We start from the raw sequence: 19,413 nt of genomic DNA on the forward strand, positions 1-19,413 counted from the left end.
ATGCTTTGCATATTTTAAAAGCTAAATAGTAGTTATCTATTGCTGGGATATAAACAGTATTATCCACTGAATTAACATTTTAACTGGTTATATTATAGATCTTTCTTTTGTTGGGCTGTTTCAGGGCTTGTAACAATTTGCTTTGAGTTTTTGATGTAATGGAAATATTGTATTGCTATTTGACTCACTCCCATCTTTGCTATTTACAAGTGTGGCCATTTGCTACTATTCTACATAGTCAGCAACATTTTTGATAATTCCATATTGTGGTTTAGACACAATAGGTCACAATATATTTTGTTCCTTTAATCAGCTCTACAGGGAAAGACAAAAATAAGTAGCAATAACTTATGAAGCATCAACTATTTTCAAACCTTTGGCTTTTTATTCTTATCACAGTGTTATAAATTTACATATACTATTTTATGTCCACAGATAGGGGCGCCGGGTCCCCTCCACCGATAGGGGCACCGAGTACCCTCCACAGATAGGATTGAAAGACTCCTGTTCCTTCTGGCAATATTTAAGGCTCCTGGTCCTACTAGGCCTGAGTCAGAGGGCTGCTGGTATCACTTCCCTTCTTCCCTGCCANTGCAATTCAGGGTGTGTGTGTGCGTGTGCGCGCGCGCGCCTGGCTGTGGCCAGCAGGACCGCGCAGCTGCAGATACACTCAGCGGCCACGTCTGGAGGCCCCACCACTGCCAACCATCTTATGCTCCCCCAGGCGCTGGGCTCAGCCCCGCACCCCCGCATCGGCCAGGGCGCAGCAGCGGATTATNTTTGAGCACCAAGATAGGAAGGAGGTCATTCATCCAGTGCTCAGGCTTCAGAATTCCATTTTGGCCTAGGAGGCTAGATTTCCGGGCAGCTACCACCGGCCAGAACAGTGCAGAGGAAATGTCTGGCCGCAGGGACAAAGGGCGGGGCTTTGCGGCACAGGATGAATGTGCAATTCAGGGTGTGTGTGTGCGTGTGCGCGCGCGCGCCTGGCTGTGGCCAGCAGGACCGCGCAGCTGCAGATACACTCAGCGGCCACGTCTGGAGGCCCCACCACTGCCAACCATCTTATGCTCCCCCAGGCGCTGGGCTCAGCCCCGCACCCCCGCATCGGCCAGGGCGCAGCAGCGGATTATCAGCAGTCCAGACATGGACCAAGATCCGATTTCGGTTCTCTCAAAATCCCTCACCGCCACCAGCTGCTCCTACACGCATTCCTAACAGATCAAGGAAGGACAGATGGAGTCTAGATGCTGTTGGGAGTGAATTGTCCTAATGTGGTAGGAACCCCTCCCTAAGGAGAGAGAAAAAAAATGAAGGAGAGGGGAGAAGACTTCAAGGTCACCTAGATATGCGCCCAGGTGCCTACATACCCCATGTTCTTGTAAATTGAGACAAATTAATCAGACTATGTTCATGAGTGTTACCATATATGGGAGTCAAAGAAATAGAAAATGTATTAAGAAAACTATGCCATGTGATGTGGGCCGCTCAGTTCTTTTGGGTATGAACCCAGCTGAGCGGTGCTGGCACGAATAAAGTTGCTTCCTGGAAAGAAAAGCCTTGGTGTCAGGACTCTGTGCGAGAATCCTGCAACATTGCCTGGGGGCTTGCCCGGGACTCGGAGACAGTGCATTTCCACCTCCCTTGCCACCAGGGTACGAGCCTCGGAGCGCCGGGAGAAGCGACCTCACCTGGCGCCAGCGGACCGCTTGATCTGTAGGGGACTAGCCTATCCCGGCGAGTAGGGGCGAGGGCCCTGTGTGCGCTAATGGAACCCGAGGCCCAGGAATCAGCTTAAGGAGCGCCGCCCATCTGACTGGTAAGAACCCGAGTTCGTTTTGGTGGACCTGCCCCTAAGAGGCACCTCCCAGAGATGAACTAGTAAGTCCACAAGGGAAGAGGAATGAAGCTGCAACTCTAAGGCGCTGGATGTAGGGCGGTGGGCTGGAGTCGTTGTGTGAGTGTGTGTGACTGAGACGGACAACGGGAAAGTTCCGACCTGACCAAGGGCCGAAGCGAGTGTTGAGTCCTGATCCGCGGTTCCGTGGTGACCTCATACGGCTTAAGGCAGCGTCAGACTTCCTTGGGAGTCTGATCCGGGTCAGGTATTGAAACTGAACCTGCCAATGCTAAGAGGGGCCTGAAATATCTACGACAGGAGAGCAGCCGGAAATGGACAAAGCGGGTGTGTGTCCTTTCCAAACTGGTCCCCATCCTTCCCTGGTCTTCCCCTTCTTGTGCGTGAAAGTCTTCTGTTAGGGGGAGGAAATGGGTGGAAAGCAGAGTAAACCGACTCCCCCTAGAGTGTATGTTGAGGAATTTAAAAAAGGGATATTCAGGAAATTATGGTGTAAAATTAACTCCTGAAAAGCTCCGGACATTCTGTGAAATTGACTGGCCATCTTTCGGGGTGGGCTGGCCCTCTGAGGTGTCACTTGATAAGGAACGAGTTGGCCAAGTGTTCAGGGTCATTGCAGGGGACCCAGGCCACCCTGACCAATTTTCTTATATTGACTGTTGGCAAGACCTGGTCCTGTCCTGGCCTCCTTGGCTAAAAGTCTGTACTGAAGAGAGCTGTAAAGTAATCCTGGCTCGCCTCACGGCTGCCTCCAAATATGGGCCAGAGGTTAAAAAGCCCATACAGTCAGGAGAACCTGAAGAAACCCCCCAACCAGCGGATGAGCAGATGATTAATGCGGCTTTCGTAGGCCAGGCCCAGGGAGATATATGGCGCAAGCTGCAGAAACTAGAAGGTTTCACTGGCATGAATATCAGTCAGTTGCTAGAAGTAGCAACCCAGGTGTTCATTAACCGTGACCAGGCAGCACGGAAGGAAGAACGCCGAAAGATGCAAAAACAGGCAGATTTATTAGCTGCCGCTTTGGCGGAGCGGTCAAGACACCCCCAGAAGAAAGCCCGGCAGGGAAAGGGCCAAATCCAGAAAGGGGAGCAGCGAGGAGGGGGGTCTCGCCCTAGATCAAAACTAGGCTGGAATCAGTGTGCTTTGTGCCGTCAGGAGCGCCACTGGAAAGGTGAGTGCCCCCAGCGACCAGATGATTCTCAGCAAGGTCCTATGTAGAAAAAAAGGGGCCATGTGTTCCAGGGCCGGTACCAACTTGCCCCGCAGCCTCATGGGGCCCCCAAGAATGATTTTGTGGGTCTAGCCGCCATGGACGACTATGAGGAGGACTAGGACAGACCAGGCTCTATTTTGCTAGGCCCCCAGAAGCCCATGGTCAGAATGAAGGTGGGGGGCCAACCCACTGACTTTATGGTAGATACTGGAGCAGAACACTCAGCAGTGACCCACCCGTGGGCCCCCTCTCATGGAGACAAGCCACCATCGTGGGGGCCACAGGTGATCAGATATGTCGTCTCTTCCTGTTACCTCGACGATGCAGTTTAGGTGGCCACGAAGTCATCCATGAATTTCTGTACCTCCCTGACTGCCCCGTGGCTCTAATGGGCCATGACATACTGGGAAAAGTGCAGGCCCAGATAACTTTCAACTCCCAGGGACAAGTTGCTCTGACCCTCCGAAAACCAGAGGCAAAGATTATGAGTCTCACGATTCCCCAGGGAGAGGAATGGCATCTCTATAGCTTCAATAGCCTCAAGGAAAAACCACAATTGGTGCCTGAGCTTCCTTTTAAGGTCTCAAAGGTGTGGGCTGAAGATAACCCACCAGCACTGGCGCGAAACATACCCCCTGTGGTTGTTGAACTAAAGCCTGGGGCAGAGCCCACTTGCCAGAGACAGTACTTCATCCCTCGCAAGGCACAGGTCGGGATCCAAAAGCACCTGGAAAGACTTTTAAAGTATGGGATCCTCAGGCTGTGCCAGTCGCCCTGGAACACACCCCTCTTGCCTGTTCAAAAACCAGGCACAGATGACTACCGGCCAGTTCAGGACCTGAGAGCAGTAAACCAGGGGACTGTCACCATATACCCAGTGGTCCAGAACCCCTATACACTTTTGGGGCTCATTCCTGCTGAAGCCACTTTCTTCACCTGTTTGGACCTTAAGGATGCCTTTTTCTGCATCTGCCTGCCCCCCCAGAGCCAATTGATTTTTGCCTTCCAATGGGAGGACCCTAAAAACGGTGATAGGGGCCAATTAACCTGGACTAGGTTACCTCAAGGGTTCAAAAACTCCCCAACCATTTTTGGCACTGCATTACCCTCTGACTTAGAAGCCTTCCCAGCAGATCAATATGACCGTGTCCTGCTTCAGTACGTGGATGACTTGCTATTAGCTGGGAAGTCCCAGGAGGGTTGCATGGAAGGGACTCAGCAGCTCCTTACCCTCCTATGGAAAGCAGGCTACAAGGTCTGGAGAAAAAAGGCCCAGATCTGTCAAGAAAGGGTTAAATATCTTGGCTTCCACTTAACTCAGGGGCAGGGTCAGCTCAGCCCAGAGAGAAAGCAGGCCGTTTGCTCTATCCTGCTCTATCCCGACTCCCACAACCGGGCACCAGGTTTGAGAGTTTCTCGGGGCTGCAGGTTTCTGTAGAATCTGGATACCTATCTTTTCAGTCCTGGCAAAACCCCTCTATGAGGCTACAAAGGTGGGAGAAAGGCAACCCTTGATGTGGGGTCAGTACAGTGAAAGGCCTTTGAGGAAATAAAGCATGCACTTACTAATGCGCCTGGTTTAGGGCTCCCAGACCTGACCAAGCCCTTTTCCTGTATGTCCATGAGCGCACTGGAATTTCAGTGGGAGTACTGACTCAGATGTTGGGATCATGGCATCGCCCAGTGGCATAATCTCTCCAAGCAACTTGACTCTGTGGCCCAAGGCTGGCCCCCCTGCCTACGGGCACTAGCAGCCACAGCCCTTTTAGTGTCTGAGGCTGACAAGTTAACTATGGGACAGGAATTAACAGTCCGAGTGCCACATTCGGTATTAACATTAATGGAATACAAAGGACAATACTGGCTCACCAACGCCAGGATGGTCAGGTATCAAGGAATGCTATGTGAGAACCCGCGCATTCACCTAGAAGTAGTACAGACCCTGAACCCTGCAACCCTATTGCCTGTCGGGCCAGGCCAGCCAGACCATGACTGCATTGAAGTCATGGATGAGGTGTTCTCCAGCAGACCAGACTTGCGGGACCAGCCTCTCAAAGACCCTGATGCTGAGTATTTCACTGACTGGTAGCAGTTTTATAGAAAGGGGAGAGCCTCTTGCAGGATATTCCGTGGTGACTCTAAACTCGGTCATTGAAGCAGAGGCCCTGCCGAAGGGGACTTCGGCACAAAAGGCAGAGCTAATTGCTTTAACCCCGAGCCCTCCAACTGGCAGCAGGGATACGTGTTAATATATACACAGACTCTAAATACGCCTTCACCACTCTCCACGTACATGGGGGCTTATATAAGGAGAAGGGTCTAATAAACTCAGGAGGAAAAGACATAAAATATGGTAAGAAGATCCTTGAACTCTTAGATGCCGTGTGGGCCCCTAAGAGTGTGGCAGTCATGCATTGCCGGGGGCATCAAAGGGGGGACACCACGGCTGCACTGGGAAACCGAAAGGCTGACCGAGAGGCAAAGCTAGCAGCTTCCAAAGGAGCAATAAAATCAGCGGCTTTACCTGCTGCACTGTTCCCTAACCCACTGACAGAATGGGACCCTAATTACTCACACCATGAAAGTACTTGGTTTAAGACTGAGAGTGGCAACTACCTCCCAGGTGGATGGTGGAAATTTGAAGACGGCCGAGTAGCAATTCCTGAGGCCTTAGCTCCAGCTTTTGTTAAGCAGTTCCATCAGGAAACTCACATCAGCCGGACAGCCCTTGAAACAATGTTAAGCTGGTATTTTTACATCCCTCAGCTCTCCAGTATAGCTCGAGTGATATGTGAGCAATGTGAAACCTGTACCCGAAACAACCCACGTCAGGGGCCCAAGGCCGCCCCTGGAGTACAGAGCGTTGGGGGAGCCCCCTTTGAAAATGTGATGATGGACTTCACGGAGCTCCCCGGGTTCAGGGATGTAAATACCTGTTGGTCTTTGTATGTACTTTCTCAGGCTGGGTAGAAGCTTTCCCTACCCGAACAGAAAAGGCACATGAAGTGGCCCGACTTCTTCTCAAGGAAATTATCCCACGATTTGGGATCCCTATCACTATGGGTTCAGATAACGGGCTAGTGTTTGTGGCTGAGGTGGTGCAGCTGGTGGCAAAGGGGCTAAAGATAACTTGGAAGTTACACATGGCATACCAACCCCAGAGCTCCGGAAAGGTGGAATGAATGAACAGAACCTTGAATCTGCAATTAAATAAACTGTGCCAGGAGACTCACATGCACTGGGACAGGTGTTGCCAATAGCCTTGTTAAGAATCAGGTGCAGCCCCAATAAGCAAATGGGGCTTTCCCCTTATGAAATCCTCTATGGGCGCCCTCCCCCAAATGTTAAAGGGATAAGGGGAGATTTAAATGAGATAGGCAATTTAACCCTAAGGCAGCAAATGCAGGCTCTGGGCTCTACTCTAGCCACTCTACACCGATGGGTTAACGAACGATTGCCTGTTAGTCTGACCACAGATACTCACTCCTTTGAGCCAGGAGATGCTGTATGGGTAAAGGAGTGGGCCCGTTTACTGTCATTTTGCCAACCCCTACTGCAGTAAAAGTAGCCGAGGTGGGTCCCTGGATTCACCACAGGAGAGTGAAGCCGGCATCCGGGGACTGGGGTGCATTCCTGATCCGTCCATGCCGTGTAAGCTGACCATACGGAAGAAGCGAGCTGCAATGGCGGAGACTCCTCCAAAGGGAGACTACAGTCCTGCTTTAGTCACTCTGGAAGCTGACTCATCTATGCATGGCAGAAGCTTGAGGAATCGCCGGTCCGGTGAAATAAATAGACTGTCCTTATTTCTTACATCTGTCTCTTACTGTAATGCACTGTCACCCCTTGTCTCTCACTATTATTGCAATTTTTGCTTTACTTCTTGCTATTGAATTGGCAGAGGTTGCCCCAGCAGCTGGATATGTGGGAAAACAGCCTATACAGTACTCCCTTCAGGGTGGTCAGGGTCATATGTGCTGGGAACTATTCGCCCATCCTTCTTCCTACTCCCACTTGCAGAAGGAGAACATCTAGGAGTTCAAATATATGGAGATAGGAAAGTTCAAAGAAAGCGGCGTGCCTTGCAAATTGGCAACTGGAAAGATGATGAATGGCCTCCCAAGCGGATATTTCATTATTATGCCCTGCTACCTGGACGAGGATGGGTTTTGGGGCTACTGGACCCTCATTTATATGCTAAACCGCATAATTAGGCTGCAAGCAGTTGTAGAAATTATAACCAATGAAACGGCTAGGGCACTTAATTTACTTGCTAACCAGCAAACCAAAATGCGCAATGCAATCTACCAGAATCGCCTGGCCTTAGATTACCTGCTTGCTTCTGAGGGTGGTGTTTGTGGAAAATTCAACCTGAGCAACTGCTGCCTACAAATAGATGATGAGGGAAAAGTCATAGAGGAGATCACAGATTGAATGAGAAAAGTTGCTCATGTCCCAGTCCAAACCTGGAATGGTTGGAACCCCAGGGAGTTATTTGGAGGATGGTTTTCATCTTTCGGGGGATTCAAAACCCTCATAGGTATTGTCCTCCTAATTCTGGGAGGATGTTTGATCTTACCTTGCTTGGCTCCCTCGATTATATGATCAGTCTTCAGTCTCACTGAGACTATGGTTGAGAGAAAAATGGCTGCTCATGTAATGATGTTATAGAAATATAAACCTCTAAGCCAGGATGATGCTCTTTGACCCAAAATAGAGGGGTCCAAGCATCAAAGGGGGAATGTGGTAGGAACCTCTCCCTAAGGAGAGAGGAAAAAAAATGAAGAGGAGAGAAGACTTCAAGGTCACCTAGATATGCGCCCAGGTGCCTACATTCCCCATGTTCTTGTAAATTGAGACAAATTCATCAGACTGCATGTTCATGTATGTTACCATATATAGGAGACAAAGAAATAGAAAATGTATTAAGAAAACTATGCCATGTGATGTGGGCCGCTCAGTTCTTTTGGGTATGAACCCAACTGAGCGGTGCCGGCACGAATAAAGTTGCTTCCTGGAAAGAAAAGCCTCGGTGTCACGACTCTCTGTGCGAGAATCCTGCAATACTAATATGCTGGCGTACTGCAGCACAGTGACATGGAGTCCTTTCTCCATACGCAGCATCTTTGTTTTGTTTAAAAACATCCCCACCACTCCCTGGCAGGAAGGTAACGGTTGCGCGTGCGCTTTTTTGTCTGGCTCCTTCCCGCCTCCGCTCTTCCCTCTAAGGAGGAAGTAAGGGCGTGNTATCCTTGCAGTGATATGTTAGTAACAAAAAGGTAAACATAAAACAGTAATTTGTAGCTCATATTCAGTTATTACCTTGATATGTTAGTAACAAAAAAAGTAAACATAAAACAGTAACAATTCGTAGGTAATTCAGTTATTACCTTACTCAGATTTGGTAAAGCCTTCACCCTTTATATCAAATAGCAAATTTACACTATTAATATGTGTGTGTAGTTTCTAATGGTATATATATTTGTGTGTGTTTCTAGTGATATATGTGTGTGTGTTTCTAATTTCATATATATTTCTAATTTTGTAAATATACATAATATCTCCACTTCTATGAACCTGGAATACAAACAAGGAGATTTTCTTTTATTTCTAATATCTATTTTTTGTAATCCTGTTAAAGGGTTTTCAACTCAAGATCCAAATTTGCACACGTTTTCCAAACTGGGTTGCCAGGGACAGGAATATATTTGAATATTGTCTCACTTATTCTTAAAGGAGATGGAAAAGAATTATTTTGCCTGGACCAGAAGAATGAATGTTAGGGAACCACCCTGCTTAACTCCATTTTGCTGTCTGCTCTGGATGAAAGCCATTTAGAAGCAGGCACCTCCCTTCTAGCTCTCTGCAGAACCTTAGAGCTTTCACTGCAGAGATTGCTCCTGTGGGCCTGGATGTTTCCCTAGACGCCTTCCTAAAACCATTAGCTTTGCTAGCCTTGTTTCTGTGAATTCCCCTGTTGTGAATGAGGAAGTGTTTGAGGGTGTTTTTAGGTCCCTGATGATACCTCAGTTTTTAGAGAGTAATTTAGAGCCAAAAGGGACTTTTAAATATAATCTAGTCTGGTATCTTTATGCCAGAAAAATATAGAATAATGCTAAGTTTATTTTGCCACCCTCTTCAGTCAGTACCTGAAAGGAGAAGCTGACATTTTTTTTTCTTTTTTACCCATATAAAACTTACATAGATTCATTTACTTGTATTCTATATAGATTTCTATGCTTTGCATATTTTAACAGCTAAATAGTAGTTATCTATTGCTGGGATATAAACAGTATTATCCACTGAATTAACATTTTGACTGATTATATTATAGATCTTTCTTTTGTTGGGCTGTTTCAGGGCTTGTTACAATTTGCTTTGAGTTTTTGATGTAATGGAAATATTGTATTGCTATTTGACTCACTCCCATCTTTGCTATTTACAAGTGTGGCCATTTGCTACTATTCTACATAGTCAGCAACATTTTTGATAATTCCATATTGTGGTTTAGACACAATAGGTCACAATATATTTTGTTCCTTTAATCAGCTCTACAGGGAAAGACAAAAATAAGTAGCAATAACTTATGAAGCATCAACTATTTTCAAACATTTGGCTTTTTATTCTTTCTTATCACAGTGTTATAAATTTACATATACTCTTTTATGCTCTCTTCCTGCCCCCCCCCCTCAGCCTGCCACCTTCCCTCCCACCTCTCCCCTCCTCTCTCCCAGATGGTATATGGGAAAGAAAATGGGCTTTGGATTCAGATAGTACTAGATGCAATTTTAATTTTGTCAGTTAATGGGAGTATGACTTTAGATCCTTAATTATCTTTCTCCAGCTTCATTTATGAATGCGAATCAGTATTCGTTTGAATCATCTTATTCTCATATTTCATATTCAAACCCATTAGTAAATTCTATCAGCTTTATCTTCGAAAATATTCTTGTCACTTTTTATCACATCCCCTTATTTCATAACATTTATAGAATCTGAAATTATCTTGTTTGTATATTTGTTTACTTGTTTAAAATTTCCCCGATTGCATGAAAGCTGCATGTCTGTGTGGAAGCCAACCTTGGTTACCCCTCCAAAAACCACCTTCTTCCATTCTTCTTTGCCCGGATGATCTCTCTCTGTCCCTTATTGTCTTCTTCTTATTATTTTTTTAATATTTTTTATTTTTGAGAGAGAGGTAGATAGACAGAGAGAGAAACAGAGCAGGAGCCAGGGGGAGGGCAGAGAGAGAGAGAGAGAGGGAAACACAGAATCTGAAGCAGGCTCCAGGCTCTGAGCTGTCAGCACAGAGCCTGACATGGGGCTTGAACCCATGAACTGCGATATCATGATCATGAGTGAAGTCCGATGCTTAACTGACTAAGCCATCCAGATGCCCCCATCTGTCTCTCCTTTTAAAGGATATTTATGTTCTCCATCCCAGGAACAAATCAAGGGAACCCTATTTCCTTTTACCAGTTGATTACTTGCTTTTTTAGTCTCCTTATGATTGGACCCTAGTTCTGGTTGGAACATAAAGGGAAGTTGGCTAGGGTATTTCTGGGAATGGTTTTGAAAGAACATTTCAACTACCTCCATTTTGATCTCAGTCTGTACTTTTTTTTTTTTAAACAGGAAGATTTTTAAATATTTATTTTAAGAGAGAGAGAGAGCATGCAACATACACACAAGTGGGGGAGGGACAGAGAGAGAAGGGTTGAGAGAGAATCCCAAATAGGCTTTATGCTGTCAGTGCAGAGCCCCAACTCGAGGATTGATCATACAAACAGTGAGATCATGAGCTGAGCCAAAATCAAGAGTTGGATGCTTAACCTGACTGAGCCACCCAGGTACCCCTGACCCTCACTCAGTCTGTACTTTCTAATTGATTAAATTCTTTTTTCCAAACATCTCTCTCTCTCTTTTTAAGATTTTAGTTTTAAGTAATCTCTATACTCAACATGAGGCTTGAATTTACAACCCTGAGATCAAGTAGCAGGCTCTATTGACTAAGCTGCTAGGTACCCCACCAAACTTCTCTCTTAACTCAGGCAAAAGACCCTGCGGGCAAAGTATCCCCTGATGGGAACCAAAACTACCCCTTTGAGCAATACGGAGTGCCCTGAGCCAGCAGGACCCCTCGTGACTGACCCTGAGACAATGATCAGTTTAACCTTCACTGCCTACTTGCACGTACCCATTAACCTTTGCTCCACATTTTCCTTATATATACCTAGAAATATTTTCAGCACTTTTGAAACAGTCTGAGATGTTAGTCTGCTCTCTTCCCAGTGTTGACTCCAATGATATAAATTCCTTTCTTCTTTCACCACCACTTGTTTCTCTGCCTTTGGGTTTTGTCAGTGGCAAGTGGTTCAACCTGATCTGTTTGGGACCCCCAGAGCCAGGTGCTCCTGCACCCCTATGTCCCAAGTACAGTTTTCTCCCTGATCAAAAGAGATTGCACCCTTGAGGAAAGCCCTTTTGTTTCAGTCCTTCCCTTTGTTTTTGGGAAATGTCCTGTGAAACCAATTTAGGACTTTCAGGGTCTTTATAAATATAAAGAGAGGTGTGGCTGGGTGGCTCAGTTGGTTAAGCATCTAACTCTTAGGTCATGAGAGTTTTTGGCTTAGGTCATGATCTCACAGTTTGTGGTTCCAGCCCTGTGTCAGGCTCTGTGCTGACAGTGCCGAGCCTGCTTGGGATTCTCTGTCTCCATCGCTCTCTATCCCTCCACTGCTCACTCTGTATCTTTCTCTCTCAAGATAAATAAATAAACATTAAAAAAATCATTTATTCCTTAAAAAAAAAAGACAAAGAGATACTGATTCAGTGCTTTGGCACTGTGAAGCTGCTAAGCCAACCTTAAAACCACCTACCTCCAGATTTATTATTTTGCTAAGTGCCTAACTTGTTGTCTGTTGTTGAATGTCAGACTTGATGATTGATTGTATACAGGGTTTGAAGGAAAACTGAGGAATGGAGGTTCCTTTTTAGGTTTTGAGTTTAAATAACTGATTGAATGATGGTGTTTTTCACTGAGATCAGAACACTGAAGGAACAGGTGGGTGTGAACTGAAGAAGGGACACATGAGAAGCTAACAATTCAGCTTTTGGCTTGTTTTGAGGTTTAAGTGTCTGTGGTACATATCTCTGGAGATGTCCATTAGTCATATATGCAGATATGGAGACAGGAGAGAGATACAGATTTGAGAGTCTTCAGCATAAAGACGGTAATTAAACCATGATGATGGATAAGACCACTTGGGAAATGCATGGAACTAGGAGAGAAGTAGCCTTAGTAGAGAACCTGGCCTTAGTAGGGAATCTGAAGAATAGCCATATTTAAAGTAGAGAAAAGGAATGTATAAAAGGAGTCTGAGAAGGAATGATCAGAGAAGGAGAACTGGGGGTCTCATAGGCCAAGGAAAGAAATGGTTTTCAGAAGAAGTAGTAAAATACCAAATGCTGCAGAGAAGTTAAGTAGGGTAAAGACTAGAAAGTGTTCACTGTATATATATAATATATGTTTATATATATATACTTTTATTATTGGACACATAAATTGGACTTCTTTTATTTATTTATTGGACAAATATTTATTGAGAGCTTACCATCCAAGTACTCTTTTTAAATGTTGGGTAGATGTAACAATGAGCAGAATATGTTCTTCCCCCCTCAAGGAATTTATATTTTAGTGAAGGAGAAAGAAAATGAATATATAGCAGAGAGATGTGAAATACAATGTTAAGTACTAATGAGTGCTATGAAGAAAAATAAAGTGTGAAAAGAGATTAAAGTTAAGAGGAATACTATTTTAGAGAAAGTGGTCTGAGAAGGCCTCTCTGAGGAGGTAGTTATTTGAACAAAGACCTGAATTAGGTGATATTGGGAGCATTTCATGCAGATGAACATCAAGTGTAAAAGCCTGAGGTTGAGGGTGTATGTTTTTTAAAGCAGTATCAATAAAGTCAGTGAGATAAGAGCAGAGGAAGTGAGGGGGAGAGTATTATGAAATAAAATTAGAGAAGTAGCCAGTGTCTAGATCATGCAAGTATCTTTCTTATTACCCATGGAAAGAGTATGTTTTATTCTAAAAATAAGGGAAGCCATGACATAGTTTTGAGCAAAGATGTGGCATATTCTATTTTAGACTTTAAAAGGATTGTTCTGACTATTATGAGAATAAACTATAGGAGGTTAAGAGTGGAATAAGGAATATGAGTTAGAAAAGAATAATAGTAATGCAGATAAGAGGTGATAATTATTTGGACCAGGGTGCACCAGTGGTAGAAGTGGTAAAAGGTGGTCAGTGTATGGATATATTTTGAAGGTAGTACTGGTAGGATTTATTAATGCATGGAATGTAGAGTGAGAAAGAAAGAGATGAGTCAAACATGATCCTAAGGTTTCTGGCCTGAGCGACAATGGGGAATACTGAAGGAGGAACAGGAATAAGGAAATGAAGGGAATCAGAGGTTCAGTTTTGGACATATTAAGTTTGAAATGTAGGTATTAGTTATCTAAGTAGAAATGATGATTAGGCAGTAGGCTAAAGTGCAGAGAAATCACACTGGAAATAAATTTAGGAGTCATCAGCATGAAAACTGGGTGACATCAGCTAGGAAGAAAGTATATATTAAAAGAGGACCAAAGGGGTGCCTGAGTGGCTCAGTTGGTTAAACATCTGACTCTTGATTTTGACTCAGGTCATGATCTCACAGTTTGTGAGATTGAGCCCCGAGTAGGCCTCTGCACGGACAGTGCGGAGCCTGCTTGAGATTCTCTTTCTCCTCTTTCTGCCCCTCTCCTGCTCATGCTCTCTCTCTCTCTCTGACTCTGTCTCACAAAATAAATAAATAAACATTAAAAAAAAAAAATAAAAGAGGACCAAAGATTGAACCCCGGAGCACTTCAGGTTTTAAAAATGAGGAAGAAGATCCTGTAGTCAAAAGTGAGAAGGATCAGTCAGTGGTGTAGGAAGAAAAATATGAAGAGTGTGGTGTTCTGGAAACCAAATGAAGGAAGTGCTTCAAGCGGGAGAATGTTAACTGTGTCAAATTCTTACGGGAAGTTAGGTAAGATAAAGTCAGAGAGTTGGATTTGGCAGTGTGGATGTCGCTGATGACCTGGCCAAGAATGGCATCAGTAGGCATGAATGAAGGGTTTGATTGGGGTGGGTTTGAGAGAGAATGCAAGATGAGGAAGTGGAGAAAATGGGATACAAACTTCTTTTGAGGAATTTTGCTTTAAAGGAGTAAAGGAGGAGAGCTGGGATAGCTGGATAGGGATGTTCAATAAAGGGAAGATTTTTTTAAAAAGATGGGAGATAGTTTAGAATGTGTGTTTGCTAGTGAGAAGAAAGAAAAGAGGGAGAAAATTGATGATGTGAGGAAAAGAGGGGATAAATTAAGGAGCAAAGTTTTAGAGTAGTGAAATGGGAAGGGATCCAGTGTGCCACTGGAGGGGTTAACCTTGGAGAGGCTTTTCCACTGACACATAGGAGGAAGTAGACTATGTGTACAGGTTCAGATTGACAGGTTTGGTAGTGAGAAACTGGAATCTCTCTTCTGGTTGCTTCTTTCTTCTTCCCCACCCTAATGAAATAGGAAGACAGGTAATTTCTCCTCATTCTCTCCCTGTTTCTTAATAACAGCAGAGCCCTGTTTTTGTTGAGAGCTGGGTGCCAAGTTTCTGTTTCAATTACACAAGGGATGTCTATGTGACTATATTCTGGTGAACTGTTAGTGGAAGTTGTTTTGTGGGGCCTCTGAGCTCTTTTATATTTTTGGCCCTTTCTCTCTCTCTCTCTCTTTTTTTTTTTTGCTTAGAATGTGGACATGATGATTGAAGTTCAACCATCTTACGACAATAAAGTGGTCCTAAACCATTGCTAAGGATGGAGGAAGATAGAATCTAGATCCCTGATGACATTGTGGAGCTGCCACACCAGCCCAGGATTGCCTACCTCTGGACTTTTCATTATGGGAGAAAATAAAACAATCTGTTTAGTCACACTGATCTTTTTTCCCTTTTTTCATTTTCCTGGGATGTGTGTGTCTGTTATTTGAGGCTGATGGAAGTTACAACTGATGTGATGGGACCTTGTGGAATTTTTCTTCTGTTTGTTTTTTTTTTTCCTTTTTCTTTTTTCAGTGAAATGGGGAGAGGAGGGTCATTGACTAAATGTCAGGATTGGGGAGGGAATGTGGGAGGTTTGAAAGAGCAAATGTGGGGGCCTGGGTGGCTTAGTCGGTTGGGCGTCCGACTTTCGCTTAGGTCATGATCTCACGGTTCGTGGGTTCGAGCCCCGCGTCGGGCTCTGTGCTGACTGCCAGCTCAGAGCCTGGAGCCTGTTTCAGTCTGTGACTCCCTCTCTCTCTGACCCTCCCCTGCTCATGCTGTCTCTCTCTCTCTCTCCTAGAAATAAATAAAAACCTTAAAAAAAAAAAAGAAAGAGCAAACGTATAAAATAGTCATCTCTGAGAGTGGGAGAGTAAATTAACTGGGGAAGTGTAATAGAATTTCCAAGTATTGTTGAAGGCATAGTAGGTTTTTCAAACATTTGTGGTTGTAAATACAAAATGTTATCAGTCATCCTGGTTATGTTTTTTTCTAGTCAGGATCAGCTGCTCAGGTGAGGTATGAAATAGGTGGAGAATTGGATTTATCCAGGATTGGTGTTTTGCTGAAATTACTCGATCGCCATTTGTGAAATAGATAAAGTAGATGTTAGTCACTGAGAAGATAATTGAATATCTTCTCAATGGATTTTTTAAAAAACATATGGGGCGCCTGGGTGGCTTAGTCGGTTAAGCGTCCGACTTTCGCTTAGGTCATGATCTCGCGGTTCGTGGGTTCGAGCCCCGCGTCGGGCTCTGTGCTGACTGCCAGCTCAGAGCCTGGAGCCTGTTTCAGTCTGTGACTCCCTCTCTCTCTGACCCTCCCCTGTTCACGCTGTCTCTCTCTCTCTCTCTCCTAGAAATAAAAAAAAAAAAACACTAAAAAAAACATGTAAAAAAAGTGTAATAAAAACAGTAGACTTGAAAATAAAACTTAAACACATTTTTTGAATAGTTAAAAGTTCTCATGCTTCAAAAGTTGAAGAGATAAGCCAATATACATTGAGAAGTTTTGCTTCCACCCTGTGATGCCCATATAACTGGTTAAATATTCCTGGATGTGTCTGTGAAGGTGTTTCCAGAGGACATTAGCATTTGAATTGGTGGACTGAACAAAGCAGATGGCTCTTTCCAATGGGAATGGACATCATTCAAACCATTGAGGGCCTGGGGCACATGGCTGGGTTCACCAGGAGAGCATGGGACTCTTAATCTCAGAGTCTTGAGTTTGAGCCCCACTTGGATGTAGAGCTTACCTAAACAAAACAAAACAAAACAAAACAAAAAATTGTTGAGGGCTGAATAGAACAAAAGGACAGGGGAAGGTTGAATTCACTCTCTCCCTGACTACAGGAGCTGAGACATCAATTCATGAGCTCATGAATCAGTCCTCAATTCTCCTGAGTCTCAGACTTCAGATCCAGACAGGAATCTATACCGTTAGCTCTCCAACCTTTGAATTACATGACTGGCTTTTCTAGGTCTCTAGTTTGTAGATGCCAGACAGTGGGCCTTCTCAGCCTCAATAATCATGTGAGCTAATGCTTTATAATCTTGATCGATGGCTATGTGGATAGATGGATGGAGAGAGAGAGAGAGAGAGAGAGAGATCCTATTGGTTCTCCTTTTCTGGACAACCTTGGCTAATACCCAAGTCTGTACTCATTCTACCCATTCCTTCCCACTAGCCCTATAGATAAGCATTTGTGTTTGTTGTGAATTCTGTCAATATTTCTTTACAAAGATGTAAACAAATTTGAGTTATCTATTTATTCTTATTTCACCTTTTTTTTAGGTTTTATTTTATTTTTTGAGAGACAGCAAAAGGACTAGCAGGGGAGGGGCAGAGAGAGAGGGAGACACAGAATCCAAAGTTGACTTCAGGCTCTGAGCTGTTGGCACAGAGCCTGACGTGGGGCTTAAACCCACGAACATGAGATCATGACCTGAACCGAAGTCGGACACTCAATTAACTGAGTCACTCAGGTGCCCCTATTTCACCCCTTTTTTATGCACAAAAGGGTAGCAATCTATAGTGCATGCTGTTTTATACCTTGCTTTTTTCACTTGTCAGTATATTCTGGATATCTTTCCATATCAGCAATTCCTAGAGAGCACCTTCATTATTTTTATTTTCTAGTCTATCTATAGGGTGTCAATAAAAAATGAACAAGCCTTTTAGAATTTCTTTTTTCTTTATTTTTCTTTTTTAATGTTTATTTTTGAGAGACAAAGACAGAGCGCAAGTGGGGGAGGGGCAGAGAAAGAGGGAGATACAGAATCCGAAGGCAGGTTCTAGGCTCTGAGCTGTCAGCACAGAGCCCAATGTGGGGCTCAAGCCAGCCGTGAGATCATGACTTGAGCTGAAGTCTGATGCTTAACCAACTAAGCCACCCAGGCACCCCTCGCCTTTTAGAATTTCTAAAAGTAAAGAAGAAAGTTTTATTCAAGCCTAAGTTAGGACAGCTGCCCTGGAAACATGATCTTCATGGGCAAGAAAGTGCTCCACGAATGAGCAGTTTTTATAGGGTTATACACTTTTTTACATCTAAAGAAAACTCAAAGGATTATAGGTCTGCATATAGGCAGTAATCATGAGTTTTATCATAAAAGAATGCAGGGAGTAGGAGCATTGATGGTTGTCTCAAGGACAAGATGATTTTCCTTTAGGCTACTCATTCACGAAACAGATGTACAATGCATGCGTGGCAGGCCATAAATCAGGCTTTTGTTTTGAACAAAGTTTATGTACAGTCATGCTGACTTAGAAAGAAATCTAAAGTGGCTTCCCTTGTGTATCAGGCCTTTCTTTAGAGAGTTTTTCTCTCATCAAGAGTATTCTGTTGTTATGGATGTATCATAGTTTATTTAATGAATATTTGAAAGCAAAGCCTTTCTTTGGAACTACTAGGTTTTGTTTAGGCCTTGTGGATTTCAAGGGGCCAGTATAGCAGGACTTCATGTTTAAAGTTCATTCCAGAATCCATAGAATTGTGAAGAATGCATAATGATGAAAAAAATCATTCACTCTCTAAAAACAAGTAAGGATTCAACCAACAGACAGGAAGTGGTGAATGTGAGAAATAAAGAAAATGATTCATTTTCAGAAATACCAAATAAAGGCTGTGCTGTCTAATTAACCATAAGTTTACAACCTATTGGAAATGTATATGAGGCCCCCCCCCCATGGAGTCCCAAACCCTTAGTCATTTTACTTCCTGGTTCTTCTACCTCTCTCCCTTTTGTGGGCTTATTTTCTCAGGCTTTGCAATGAGCAGGCACCAAAGAACAAAGGGAGGAGGGACTGGAAAACTCTGTGTCACCTCAGGGAATGTACATTTGTTCCAATCAGTCTACTTTTTGCCTTACATGGGTATAGCAACATCTGGGTAAGGCTGTAACCTCTGTAGTACTGAGCCAATGAGGAACCAGGGGAGAGACTTGCACGCAAGGAAATAAATTGTCTGCTGTGACTGCCCCAAGTGTGTGTATCCATCACACACCCATGCTTGGAAGAATGTTGATTAAAGCCTCCCTTCACTGTGGTCCAAGTCTCTGGGTCCTTCCTTTGATTGGGTTGATGAGCTAATTTCTAATTAATTAATTATTAATACTACTCGGGCTATTGGCAGAGAGGTAGGAGCATTTGGAAACTTTTAGATGAAAAACCAAGCAAAGATTGAGGCAGTTATGAGGTTCAGGAAAAATGAAAGTTTGTTTGAGAGTATCAGTATAGTGGACTATACCTTGGATTGCGAGTAGCTTGTTCTGCAGGTGTTCTGCAAGATGAGCAAATATTTCTAATGAATTTTAACTTGATAAACAAGTGGTGCCTTGTAATACAAGGAATATGTGACACTGAATGTCACATGATCACAAGTGAGCCAATGGTTTATGAAATTCGCTTTGATATACAAGTGCTTTGGATTACAAACATGTTTCCGTAATGAATTATGCTTGCAAATCAAGGTTTTACTGTATTTGCTTCAGCAATAAATAATACTTGAATAATCACAATAATATAGGGGCACCTGGGTGACTCAGTCAGTTAAACAGCTGATGACTTTTAATCTCAGCTCAGGTCATGATCTCATGGTTTATGGGCTTGAGCCCTGCATTGGGCTTTGTACCAAAAGTGCAGAGCTTGCTTGGGATTCTCTCTCTCCCTCTCTCTCTGCCTCTCTACCACTTGTGCTCTCTCTCTCTCAAAATAAATA

The 19,413-nt window shown here is 44.0% G+C and overlaps 1 long non-coding RNA gene across 1 annotated transcript; it reads left to right on the forward strand.

Annotated features, from left to right (window-relative positions):
• Nucleotides 1-1,049: 1,049 nt before the first annotated feature.
• Nucleotides 1,050-6,887, forward strand: LOC144222727 (uncharacterized). Its single transcript, XR_013332467.1, has 2 exons — nucleotides 1,050-1,819; nucleotides 6,634-6,887. It is a non-coding gene; the product is annotated as an uncharacterized LOC144222727 (long non-coding RNA).
• The last annotated feature ends 12,526 nt before the right edge of the window (nucleotides 6,888-19,413 follow it).

Source organism: Crocuta crocuta, unplaced genomic scaffold (genome assembly GCF_008692635.1).
Source record: "Crocuta crocuta isolate KB4526 unplaced genomic scaffold, BGI_CrCroc_1.0 scaffold30, whole genome shotgun sequence".
In the NCBI taxonomy this organism is placed as follows: domain Eukaryota; kingdom Metazoa; phylum Chordata; class Mammalia; order Carnivora; family Hyaenidae; genus Crocuta; species Crocuta crocuta.